Below are 14,317 nucleotides of genomic sequence, written 5' to 3' on the forward strand. Positions count from 1 at the left end.
CTCCCAATTATAGAATAAAATAGAGGGGTGGGGGGGATGGCCACCAGTAGCAGTAATCCTGAAAGCCAAAAAAAAAAAAAAAAAAAGTTGAGGAGAGACAAATTTAGTTCCTTGTGTTTAGAGACTCTTACTGCTATAGTTGTTACCTGTTTTCAAATGGCCTGCATTTCTCTGAAAGACAACTGTGGATTATTTCACTCATAAGTTAAATTACAGGAACTTTTTATAAAAACAAAAAGCAAACAAACAGTAACTAAACTATTGCTAAGACTTTATGATAAGTATTTGGTTATCCTGGAAGGCGGGCTGGTGGTTGTAGAGACACAGAATCAAGGTAGTAGATGCGGTATGAAGCCATTTCCTATAAAATTATGATCCTGTAAACCATTATGAAATTATAAAAAATAAATTTAAAAAGTACTAAAATTGGCTAGGAAATGTTTTGTGCATTAGAAACTTCAGACCGAGGCCAGGTAGTGGCACACCTGATTGAGCACACATGGTACAATGTGCAAGAACCTGGGTTCAAGCCCCAGTCTCCATTTGTAGTCAGAAACCTTTTTGAGTGGTAAAGTCAAGTTGCAGTTATCTCTTTTGTCTCTTTTCCTATCTATAACCCCCTTCCCTCTTGATTTCTGGCTGTCTCTATCCAATAAGTAAATAAAGATAATACATTTTTTGTTTAAAAAAAAAAACACAAAGAAAGAAACTGTTGACTTTGTGGTAAAGACAGATAACCCTTAAGGAATAAAAGTACTGTCATGGGTCCCTTGAAATACACCTAAAATTGATTTCATGGCTTTTTCCAAAATGGAGACCCCAAATCTCATCTGCTATATTCTTACATTTAGGTTCCTGATTATTAAACAATTTGTACTGCTTTATATCTTAATGTTTTTCAGCCACCAAGTTGCAGATGCTACCATGATGCCAACATGACTTCCCTAGAGAGACAACCACCAATGTGTCCTGGAACCCCATCTCTCCAGAGCCCTGCCCCAATAGGGAAAGACAGAAACATGCTGGGAGTATGGATTGACCTGTCAACACCCATGTCCAGCAGAGAAGCAATTATAGAAGCCAGATCTTCCACCTTCTGCACCCCATAATGATCCTGGGTCCATACTCCCAGAGCAATAAAGCATAGGAAAGCTTCCAATGGAGGAGATGGGATGCAGAATTCTGGTGGTAGGACTTGTGTGGAATTATACCCCTTAACCAATGGAATTGCTGATAATTACTAATTCAATTTAAAAAAGTACTGAATGTGCCTAATTAGAATAATTATAAAGCATCTTTATACCTGACTGTGCAAACTTTCAAACTGTATTAGAAATAAATGACTATAAAGATATTCAAGATATGATTTCTTCTATTTTTATTCTATATCTACCAGTATTCCAACTCATTAGATATCAAAAGTATTTTTGTTGACTTATTTGGTCTTAATATCCTGTTAGTTCTTCAACAAATGTTATGCTAAAATAAATTCACCCAATATCCAAATTTTTCCCTTAAAAAAATCACTGCTAGTTCAACACTGATCCTGAAGAACATCCCTGTATCTTCTTTTTTCTTCTCTATTTTCAACCATTTAACAGAAGAATTAAATACATATGTGATATGGAAATGTAACAAGCATTGAACTTTGGCTGTTATACTAAAACATGTTGAATATTCAAGTAATAAAAGGTTAATATTATACCAAAAAGATCCAAGAATTCTTTCCTGTCTGTTTAGTACAGAAGAGTCAAATGATAGCATGTAGCAGAGTACAACTTGGGGGAAAAAAAATGTGTACCTGAGGTTTGCAGAATAAATATCCTAAGCCCCAGATGTATAATAAAAGATGTCTAGAGAACCCTTCTATGCTGTTGGTGAGAATGCAAATTAGCACAGCTCCTGTGGAAAATGATTTGGAGATGCCTGAAAGGATTAAAAATCAACCTACCATATGACTTAGTAACTCCTCTTCTAGGCTTCAATCCAAAGGAGACAAAAACAATTCAAAATGATTCGTGCACACCTATGTTCATGGCAGCGCTATTTGTAATTGCCAACATTTGGAAACAACTCAAATGTCCAACAACAGATGAATGGCGGTATGTATACATAATGGAATACTTCACATCTGTAAGAAACAACAGAATTTTCTCCTTTGCTACAACATGGGTGGAACTAGAGGGACTCATTTTGAGTGAGATAAGCCAGAAGCAGAAGGATGAATACTGGCTGATTTCACTCACAGATGGTTTCTTAGAAACAAAGTAAAGAGCAATATAGGATGGAGCCTCAAGGGGTTACAGTCTATCACAGCAAATTCAGGGACTCAGAAGGGCAGTGAGGATTACTAAGGAAAGGCTGAGGACATAAATCCCTCTAGTAGAGTAAGGTGATGGTTTGCTTGACGAAGAAATGTCCTGATATCTATCTTGAGGAAGTGTGCTCTTATGACAAAAATCCTACAAATCAACATTTCCTTGGTAAAGTTATCTTGGAATTGGGGTAGAGGGGAGCTACCTAGAGAAAGAAGGGAGAACAAGTTTCCTCTGAATTTTTGAAATTTTACTTTTTAAATCTTCTTTGAGATCTTTTTTTAAAACCAGAGCACTGTTTAGCTCTGGTTTATGATGACATGGACTGAACCTGGGACTTTGATGCCTCAGGCAAGAGAGGCTTTTTTTTTTTGCATAACCATTATGCTATTTATGCCCTCAAGGTTTTTTAAAAATATAATTGATTACATAGAAGAGAGTAGGCTGTGTATGAAAGAGAGAAAACAGAGAGAGCGAAAGTCAGAGAGCTAGAGACACACACACACACAGAGAGAGAGAGAAAGGGGGGGGGGGGAGGCAGAACTTCATTCTGGCCTGGCCTGCACAGTGCCCTGGACTTCATCTGAAAGCCTCCACCCTGCAAGTCAGTGTCTACCAGCCGAGCTAATCTCTCCAGCTTCTCTCACAAGCCGTCCTGTCCCTGGCCTTGTGATTCCCTGTGACAGACAACCTGCTGATGACAACCCCTCCCCAGAATGCCCCTGTGTCCCCACCTCCTCCCTAGAAGCCCAGTCCAGCAGCCTAGGAGTCTGGTGAGGGGGGAGGTCCAAGCACCCTGCCAGCCTCCCATCCCCCCATCCCCTCAGGCTACATGATGCTGGTGGTGAACAAAGGCTGGAACCAGTACCTGTGCGTGCTGCTGCCCGATTCACTCACGTGTATGGTGGCAGGCATGGTGCACCAGCACTCTGCCTGTAGGGCTGTGCTATGCCAGGCTCTGGCTATGCTCATCCTGCACTTGGCAAGCACAGCACTTTCCCACCATCCAGCATGTGGTGGAGGCAGGTAGGTGCCCTCTGCTGCTGGGGCGGGGCCACAGAGTGGGCCCTCCTGTGAGACTTTTTTTTTTTTAGTACTATTTTTTTTATTGGGGAATTAATGTTTTACATTCAACAGTAAGTAGAATAGTTTGTACATGCATAACATTCCCCAGATTCCAATATAACAATACAACCCCACTAGGTCCTCTGAATCCTTCTTGGACCTGTATTCTCCCCACCCACCCACACCCACCCCAGAGTCTTTTACTTTGGTGAGATATGCCAATTCCATTTCAGGTTCTACTTCTGTTTTCTTTTCTGATCTTGTTTTTCAACTTCTGCCTGAGAGTGAGATCATCCCATATTCATCCTTCTGTTTCTGACTTATTTCACTCAACATGATTTTTTCAAGGTCCATCCAAGATCGGCTGTAAACGGTGAAGTCACCATTTTTTATAGCTGAGTAGTATTCCATTGTGTATACATACCACAACTTGCTCAGCCACTCATCTGTTGTTGGACACCTGGGTTGCTTCCAGGTTTTGGCTATTACAAATTGTGCTGCCAAGGACATATGTGTACACAGATCTTTTTGGATGGATATGTTGGGTTCCTTAGGATATATCCCCAGAGAGGAACTGAGGTCAAAGGAACCCTCCTGCTGGTGGGAATGTAAATTGGTCCAACCTCTGTGGAGAACAGTCTGGAGAACTCTCAGAAGGCTAGAAATGGACCTACCCTATGATCCTGCAATTCCTCTCCTGTGAGACTTTTTAGCTATCAGAATGACTAAGTAGATACAAAACAGAAGAAACAATGATGGAAGAGTTGTAATTTATATTTGCTAGATAAGGTCCCATACAAGCTTTGTGTAAAGCGTGAACCTCACAGTAACACAAGGTAAATGATCCTGTGAGGTTCTCACATTTCTCACCTCAACCTAGAGTGACATCTGTGCATGATACTGCAGAAACAATGAATGTACATGCTTTGAATATATTTCTTGAATTTATACCTTATAAAATAGAAGCAATATTATGTAGTTGACCTTATCAGTGGAATTGAGGTTTAATATTGATTTAGTCAGTTCACAGTGAAAAAAATCTACTCTGAATGGCCAAGAAATACAATCTGTGATAAGACTACACCTAGTAATTATGGATCTAGAAGATAGTTTTCAGAGCCCTGGAAAGAAGATCTAGATGCATGAAAATGAAAAATGGAATATTTTAAAGATCAAAATAACTAATATAAAACTCTAAGACTAAATTACATAGAGTAAAATTAAACTAAAAAAAACAATCATTTTGGAAAAACATGTAGTGATTACTATTAATGATTATATAGAATATTATCTTGCTAACGAATGTATTTTACTTCAAACCATTCTTAAAATTATCTTGACTATTTCCCTCATCTAGTTTTAATTCTGATTAGCCTATATAATCAGGTCCATCTACTTCATATTTTATAAGTGCTCAAAGTTTATCTCAAGTTATAACACTTAAAACAAATTAAAATTTTATCAAAACAATTATAGTTGGAAGTCACTATAACTTTTACAAATTATCACACCTGAATAATTGAAAGGGAAATTAACACAACTATAAAGCACTAATTTTTCCTAATGGTGAAGTAGTCTGAAAGACTTTATTTATATTAAGAAACTAAATTTTGGCTTTAAGTCTTACAAATAAAATCCAAAGAAATAAAAATTGTGCAAAGGATGCCCAGAGAGTTAGTAAGGAGCAAATTAAGTTGGAAAGAGGAATGCCTGGTTCAAAGTGTAAAAAAAAAAAAGGTATGGGTGGCTCTTCAAAGCCCTACCCAACTAGGAAAAGATAGCCTCTGCTGTTCCAACAGGTGTGCCTTTAAAGTATAAAATCTAGTAAAGTTTTTATTAGACTATATATTTTTAAATCATAAGTAAGATTCTGAGACCAATATGACAATTAATGACTTTCTTAGTTTTTATCCTAATAGAAATACTAGTAAACTAGATGAATTTGAGCCATGAGAGAGTGTTACAGTTCAAGGTTTTGAGACTGAGGAAACTCCTGCATCCCAGATATCAACAGAGATTTCAGTAAAGAGGATATGTGAACAAATTAACTAAAACAAGACTATATAAATTGGGCTACACCAAATTAAAAAGTTTCCATACGTCAAAAGAAAATTCCACAAGAATAAACAGGCATTCAAATAACTTTGAGAGAGGATATTTGCATTTCACACACCTGAAAAACACTTAACATGAAACATATATAAAGAACCTAAAACAGTTCAACAACAAAAAGGAACAACCTGAGTAAAAATGGCCAAAATAACCTAGCAGACAACTTTTTTAGAGATACACATAGACATATGAATAAATACTCCACTTATTATCAGAGAAATGCCAATAGAATGAACACCTCTAACCAAACAAACAAAGCACAATAAGACTTGATGGCATTACTAGTAAATTTTATCAAACATTACAAGAATTAAAACCTACCTTTCCTATGGATTGATCTGCCAACATCCGTGTCCAATATAGAAGCAATTACAGAAACCATAACTCCTTCCTTCTGCCCTCCAAAAAGAATTTTGGCCCATTTTCCTGGGTGGGGAGTGAGGGGGCTGGGGGTGGGGGTGGTAGATAGTAGGAGATGAGCGATGAGCAGAAGGCTCCCGACCCCAATTTTTCACAAGAAATCTGTTTTTGGGAGTCGGGCGGTAGTGCGTTAAGCACACCTGCGTTAAGCACACCTGGCCTAAAGGACAAGGACCCGCATAAGGATCCCGGTTCGAGCCCCCGGCTCCCCACCTGCAGGGGAGTCGCTTCACAGGCGGTGAAGCAGGTCTGCAGGTGTCTGTCTTTCTCTCCCCCTCTCTGTCGTCCCCTCCTCTCTCCATTTCTCTCTGTCCTATCTAACAACGATGACATCAATAATAACAACAACAATGAAAAACAACAAGGGCAACAAAGGAAAAATAAATAAATATTTTTTAAAAAGTTATAAAAAAAAAAAAGAAATCTGTTTTTACACCATCAATGAAAGGGAACCAAATCTGAAAAATACCAGAGGAAGTCAAGCACTGTTTTACCAATCTAAGAAAGAAGAAGAAAAAGGAAGGTCACTTGGAAGTAGTAGTAGATATTGATTGGTGTGACTTGGAAAGGAAGTGAAGGCAAGACCATGGAAAAAATTAATATAGCAAGTCTGCAAGTGTCTCTCCCCCTCTCTGTCTTCCCCTCCTCTCTCCATTTCTCTCTGTCCTATCCAACAATGGGGACATCAAGAACAACAATCATAATAACTACAACAATAAAACAACAAGGGCAACAAAAGGAAATAAATAATAAATAGATATAATTATAAAAATAAATAAATAAATAAAGACAGATAAATAAATAAAAGTGGGAGTCAGGCGGTAGTGCAGCGGGTTACACACAAGTGGCTCAAAGCGCAAGGACCAGCAGAAGGATCCCTGTGGAAGCCTCAGACTCTCCACCTCAGGGCGCTTCACAGGCGGTGAAGCAGGTCTGCAGGTGTCTATCTTTCTCTCCCTCTCTCTGTCTTTCCCTCCTCTCTCCATTTCTCTCTGTCCTACCCAACAATGACGACATCAATAACAACAAGAATAACTACAACAACAATAAAAAGACAACAAGGGCAACAAAAGGGAAAATAAATTTAAAAAATAAGTAAATAAACCCCTCTGGCTATGTACAAAGCAGATACATCATGTGCATTCACTTCAGAGATTATTAATTCTTAATAAATAATATTATGCTATATTTTCTTATTCTACAGAAAATCTATGTCATGAAGAACAAAGATTCTCTATAGAATAAGAAAATATTAGGTAGGGTCACATGGAATTGCATATAATCTGGCATATATGTTCACATTTTTTCTTGATTGAAATAGTTTATTCTAACAAATGAGGGAGGAATTACCATCTAGAAAGTTATGATTTTTTAAAAGTAGTTATTATTTTATTTTTTTAGGACAAACATATTTGAAATATTCTCAACAAGCAAGATTAAAATACTTAGGGATAGCTCATGTTTTATCTAACAAAATGTGCCCTTGAGATGAGGGGGAAAAAATCTCACATGATGACTATATGACCGATGTGACTCAGCAAATATTTGACAATAAAAGCACTGAACAATTTTAATGGATCTATAATTGTAATTCCCAAGTATCTTTCCTTGCTTAACTAATTGGGTAATGACATTGCTCGAGTTAATCCAAGGTCATCAGCTTGCACACACTGCAGATGGCTTCTCCACTTTACGGGTATATAGGGGATTCGAGATTACTATTGCCTGCTGTTTTTCAAACTAATTTTTATTCTTAAAAATCCACATTTTCACTGCAGTTGAACAGCTAAGCCATATGTTGCATTGTGAATACTTTAAAATATCTGGTGCATGTAATTATTACACTAAAACTAGCATGCATTAGTACTTTTCAATTCTGTTGTAAGCACTTATAGTACTATGCTTTCTGTGCTTTTGTTTTATCTTTCCTCTAAGTATTTAAGTTTAATTTAAATTATAGTCCCATTGAGAATGTCAACCCAAACACATTAGTTTGCTGATCTTTCTCTTCATATATAATATGAATATGAACATCCCAACTTAGTACAGAACATGCCTAATGCTATTTCAGATATTATATTAATTTGCCTTGCTGCTAGAAGGTTTGGTTTTAAACTTTCTTTCCAAATTTTGCTAGTGGTAGGCATATTGATAAGATATTTCTGAGGTTTTTGTCATAATTCTGGCATCCCACTAGTATGAAGGCTAGTATAATGATTGATATTTATTAAATGTTTATTAAAATTATACTGTTTGTCAGGACTGAATAATTGAAGTGTATTCACATGAAACATCTTCTTTGCACATGAGACATCTGGAAAATCAGAGGAAACATGTCAGTTTGTTAAAAAAAAAAAAAAAAACCTCAAATGCATAGCTCTTAAATTATTTACTCAAGGTCAAGCAGCCAATAAGTCACAAAACAAGAGTAGCATTTGCTGCTATTTTGATCTTCCTAGAGCCCATTCTGCCCCAGTGGCTACTTCCTATATCTTGTCCTTTGTGATTTTCTCTTATTCCATTTATAGTTTACTAACAAGTTATGCAAAGGTAGAAGACAAAACAAAAATCTGTTTTACAGTACTTCAGAAAAACATAATTAACAAATTACATATAAATAGATGTATCATATATATATATATGTATATATAATGATTATGCTGTCAGTAAATTCCAAGATACACAGAGTAAGTTGACAAGCTAAAGACCCAGAGAAATTACTTCCAGATACTGTCCACAGCCCTGGGAAACAAGAGAAACTATGAAGAACTCAACCATAGGTTAGCAAGTTTGAAACCTAAGAAAAGCCAGTGTTTCAGTTTGTGTCTAAATGAAAGTGGTGGTGGAGATCAAATTTACACTTACAAGGTAGTCAGGAAGAAATAGTCAAAATTCCTGTTCTAATCAGTACTGTAATTGATTGCTTGAAGCATACTCTTAGCAGGCAAGTCAACTCCCTATGCTTGGTCTATGAAGTTGAAATGTTAGTCCTGTTTAAAACACCTTCACAAAAATACCAAAAAGAATGTGGACCTGTCACAACATAGAAAGCTATCACAAAAACAAACTATATTTTCTCAATAATTACATTTTTATATATAAATTTCCTAATTCAAATAAGCTTTGGTAATCTCCACTAAATCATTTCATAAGTAGATAAAATAAATTTTACACAAATGTATACTCAAAAATATTTGATACTGAAGTAAAAAAAAAGGAACCTAAGGTTTATTTTGGGATCTGTAAAGAATCTGAAAAGTATTATGCAAATAAAACACCCTTAGTTGTTGGGGTCTGCTTGGCCCCAATCTAGGCCCAGCAGACATTCCGTAAACCTGGCTCCAGTTTTGCTGATGGTCACTAACTTCCTCAGAGTGACACAGCATTTCCTGTAGGCTGTACCTAAATTCACCTCTGCCCTCCAGCTGATAATGCGTAAAGAGCATAGGCCCCATTGACGGTGACGCCACCTCACACCACCTCTAATGTCATCTCACCCTACCTTCCCATCCCTGCCTCTACCCCCCCTACTTATAAAAAATGGTCTTTTTCTCAATAAAACAAGTCACTGCCTTGACAGAACTCCCGACTTGGTGTGGTGTCTTTTCTCAAGTCGTCGACACTCTCCCTCCGGCTCAGCCCCAGAAGGGGGGTCCGGCTGGTCCAGATCTCCCCTCCTCACGACTACCTGTCGGGGAGAACCCCGACATTAGTGTTCTAAAGAAGATGTGTGGCAGGACTTAAATGTGAAGAGAAACCATAACCTTCTTTCAATTACGAAAGATTAATTACAGTTAGTTAAATTAACTTAAATTTAATTAAAGAGAGTAAACCTAATTTAAAGGCTAAATAAAGTAAAATGTCATACACTTATGGGTAAATTTTGAAAAGATTATTGGGGATTATCAAGGATTTCTGGGTTAAAACTATGGTAACCTATTCTCAGGAAGTTGGCTCTTCCCTGAAAAGTAACTATTTAACTGAAATACTTCAAATTTTCATCAGGAACACAACTGAGATTAATGGCAAAGAAAAGAAAATCACAGAAGGTTGGTGATTGTGCATGGACAACAGGAACAGAGAGAAAGACTCACATGGAGAGTCAGCACTACTATGCAGTCAGCAGGCAGGCACCATATTTGCAATTGCTTCAAATGCACATGGAGGATTCAAGGGAGCCTTGTGTAACTGCTCTAGAACTTAGTGGCTTAAGTAAAGTTCAGAACTATTGTTTAAAGCATAAAAGTCACAGGCTCTTGAGTGAACCCAATGGGAGTAATCTGGGAAGCATGGAACTGAACATTCTACCTTTTTTTTTTTTTTGCCTCCAGGGTTATCACTGGGGCTTGGTACCTGCTCTATGAATACACAGCTCCTGAAGGCCAATTTTTCCATTCTGTTGTTATTGTTGTTGTTGGATAGGTCAGACAGGAGAGGAGGGGAAGACAGAGGGGGAGAGAAAGATAGACACCTGCAGAGTTGCTTCACCACTTGTGAAGTGATCCCCCTGCAGGTGGAGTGTTGGGGGTTCCAGTTGGGATCCTAGTGCCAGTACTTGTGCTTTGCCCCATGTGTGCTTTTAACCTGGTGCGCTACTGACCAGACCCCTGAACATTCTATCTTTGAGGCAGGTGGGGAACCAAATTCTAATGAGCCCCAGGTGTAATAGTGACCCTAGTGAATGGGATCAGACTTCCCTAAAGGCAAAAAAACGACTTTAGCCTCACAGGAGACTTTTTACTTTCAGGAAACAATCTAGGATGAGCAGAATGAGGTTTAATACCCCCCACACTCCCACACACCCACCACTACTACCACCAGGACTCTGTCTAAGTGACATCAGGTAGCATAATACTACATCACATCTTCCAAATTTCTCCCCTTCTCCACAACTCATATTCAAGGTAGAAACTGCCACCTCCTGCTGACCAACAAGAAAAATCAAAACAGTCAAACTAGTAAAATGGTGGTTCTGGGAAAAAAAAACAAAAAAGCATTATGGCTAGAAGCTTGCTGATGCATATCCAGAGGAGAAATCAGAGAAAGAACTGGGAAATGTATTTTCAGGAAATTTGAAGAAACAGAAAGCTCTCAATTTAATATGGAGAAATGGATTAAGAAATAAATGCATCACTTCATAGATTTACCTGAAAGGAAAACAGAAACATTATAATAGTGTGACAGAGTATATAGGACACTGAGTACATTCCAACCTCAAACAGCAAGTCAACTAAGTAGCAGAGGTTTTTTTTTTTTTTCCACAACCTTGCCAACACCTGTCATTTTCTGGTTTGTTAATATAAGCCATTCTCTCAGGTGTGAGACAGTATCTCAGTGTAGTTTTAATTTGCATTTCTCTAATGATAAGTAAACTGGAGCATTGCTTCATATGTCTGTTGGCCACGTGTATCTATTCTTTATGTCTGTTTAGTGATTTAGCCTGCTTTTTTATTGGGGTATTTTTACTTCTTTTGTAGATCTGTACCAGTTCTGTACAGACGTTGTTTAACTGATGTATGATGTGCAAATATCTTCTCCCACTTACTGGCTTGATTGCCTGGTTATCCTTATGTGGTTTACTTTCAATGTGTAAAAGGCTTTAATTTCATGTAATCCATTTGGATATTTTTGTTTTGGGAGGATTCCATACAAATCTTTGGAAAAAATATTCAATTTTATTGAAAAAATGTCACTGAGATCTTGACAGGGATTGCACTAAACTTTTAGACAACATTTAGTATAATGGCCATTTTAATAATATTTCATTTTTCCAATCCAGGAACAAGTAATGCTCTTCCTTATTGGCATGGATGGGTTGAGAGAATATTAGCCAGTTGCCAGGGCCTTGAGATTAGACTCATCCCAAGGTAGAGAAAGAATAACCACAGCCAATTGCCATACAATTGATCAAACAAGATCAGATGAGACACACATCAAATCCTGAGCTCAGATAGTGTCAAGTGTCCATCCCAAGCTTCTAGGAGTATTTATTTATTAAAGTACAAAAACAGGTGGTTATAAATCACACATAAAAATCAGAATATATTTTTAAGGTCCCAGGAAAACATCAGGCTAGGGGTGCTTAAAACTGTCACATCCAAATGTCACTACATTGGGTACATTCCTTTGATGCCAGAAGATATTGAGTTTATTCCAGTTACCCCATGAATAAATTCCAAACCCTTCAGGCAGCAGCCAAACATCAGAGTTATGTATCACATGTGGTGATAGATCCCTGTACTGCCTACAGGTAGAATCTTTGAGATATTAAGACTTTACCTTAGAGCAGGATTTTTGTGATAATGGGACACAGCCTAAAAAAGTAGGCCTCATGGTATTATTATTCAAAGGAATGTACCTGGTAGACAATCAACAAGCAAAACATATATTTTGTGAGCATAAGATAAAATTACAGTTTAGTAAGATTTCTAAGAACAGGCAGCAGGAAATCTGAGATCAGAAAACTTTAACACCAATTTCTGTGTTTCCTTCTCTATCGCTTTTAATAATGTACTGTAATGTCTTTTGCTTATTTATCTATTTATTTTAGTAATGTACTATAGTTTTTGTTGTAAAAGTCCTTCACCTCCTTCATGAGATTCACCCGAGATACTTTATTTTGGAGGTCAGATTGTAAATGGGATTGAGTCTTTTGTTATTTTCCTTTCATCTGACTCCTTGTTTGTATATTGAAATGTCACAGATTTATGTTTATTGATTTAGTATCCTGCTACCTTACTGATTTAATGAATTATTTTCAGCAGTTTTTTTGGTGGGGTCTTTGGCGGTTCTCTAGGTATATTGTCATATCATCAGCAAGTAGTTTTATTTCTTCCTTTCCAGTCTGTATACCTTTAATAATTTTTTCCTTTCTGATTGTGGTAGCAAGAATATTGAGGATTATGTTGAGAAATAGTGAACATCCTTATCAGGTTCCTGATTTTAGGGTGGTAACTTTTAGCTTTTCTCTGTTGAGAATAAAGTTAGCTGTAGGTTTATCCTAGATGATATTTATTATTTTGAGAAATTTTCCTTCTATTCCCAGTTTCTGGAGGATCTTTATCATAAATGGGTATTGGAGTTTGTCAAATGCATTTTTGGTATCAGTTGACATGGTACAGTTTTTGGTATCATGACAGGATTTGGTATCAGTTGACCTGATTTTTACCTTTCTTTTTGTTGATGAAATAGAGTTCTTCACATACATGAACTTGATACAGAGAAAGAGGGGATCAACTGATGATTTTGAGCAAAGAAACAATAGAGTGAAAGAAGTTAAGTTTCTAAAAAGGTTGCATAAGGAGATAAATAAAAATATATTCAAAATAAAGTCAGAGAGATAAAATAAAACTCATATATTTGTTATTTGTAGAATATACATTTTTAGTATTTTTAAATACATATGACAGGGTGGCCACCACAGGTTAAAAAAGAAAAACATTACTAAGAAAAACAAAAGTAAAATCACTAAATAAAAAGTTGAATTGCATATCAATATTTAAAAATAAAATAGCACAGAGATTATGACATATCTGAGAGAAATTATGAACTAGGGAGTAATATATTGGCAACAGTCTCTTTTAAAGATTTGTAAGATCACATAAAAATAATTCCTAATGAAATAGTGTCTAATGTTTCTAATGTTCCTAATGAAGTAGTATCTACTTGCACTTACATACCCTCCTCACCTACTTCCTATTATACTTCCCTTAGTCACTCCAAAGCTAACCTTATTTAAGTAAGGACTACAAAAGCTGAATAAGGGCAAGAGACTGGCATCTATCAGGCCACCCCATCTGCTTGGGGCCCTAGTCGGGGAGTCCTGAGATTCTAAAACAGACATAATGGGCCTAGACCTCAAATAAATCCCTCTCTCCATTGTTAACCAGTCATCTCTATCAGGAACAACACAATAGACCCCTTTGTGGACCCCCATAGGATCTTGCCTCAACCTGGATCAACAAAGGTAGAGAATATTCCATCCTCTGAAGGGAGGCTGGACAACATACTCTATGATCCACCTGAGGAAGATAAGCCCTGTAATTAGAGCAGCTTGGAATGTTCCTACTCATGACCACAAAATGTTAGCTCAGATCTACAGGGATGCTGAGGTCACATAGGCTCTCAAGCTGAATATGGGCCCCAGATCAGATCAAATTGATGGGGTTTACAGTCAACAATATTTGTACACATTTCCTATATTTAGGAGCTACTCTGTTCCTTGACCCAGCTTTCTGGTTCTTTTTCCAGCCATGACATCATCTCCCCAGACAATAACTTGGATCCACCTGTACATCAGATGTCAGGCTCAGAAGGGAAAGAAAAAAAAAAAAAAACAACTACATGTTCATTGGGGAAGCAATTACAGAAGCCAGACCTTCTCACCTTCTGCACCCCCTGGTGAC

This window comes from Erinaceus europaeus, chromosome 3 (genome assembly GCF_950295315.1).
Source record: "Erinaceus europaeus chromosome 3, mEriEur2.1, whole genome shotgun sequence".
NCBI classification, from domain to species: domain Eukaryota; kingdom Metazoa; phylum Chordata; class Mammalia; order Eulipotyphla; family Erinaceidae; genus Erinaceus; species Erinaceus europaeus.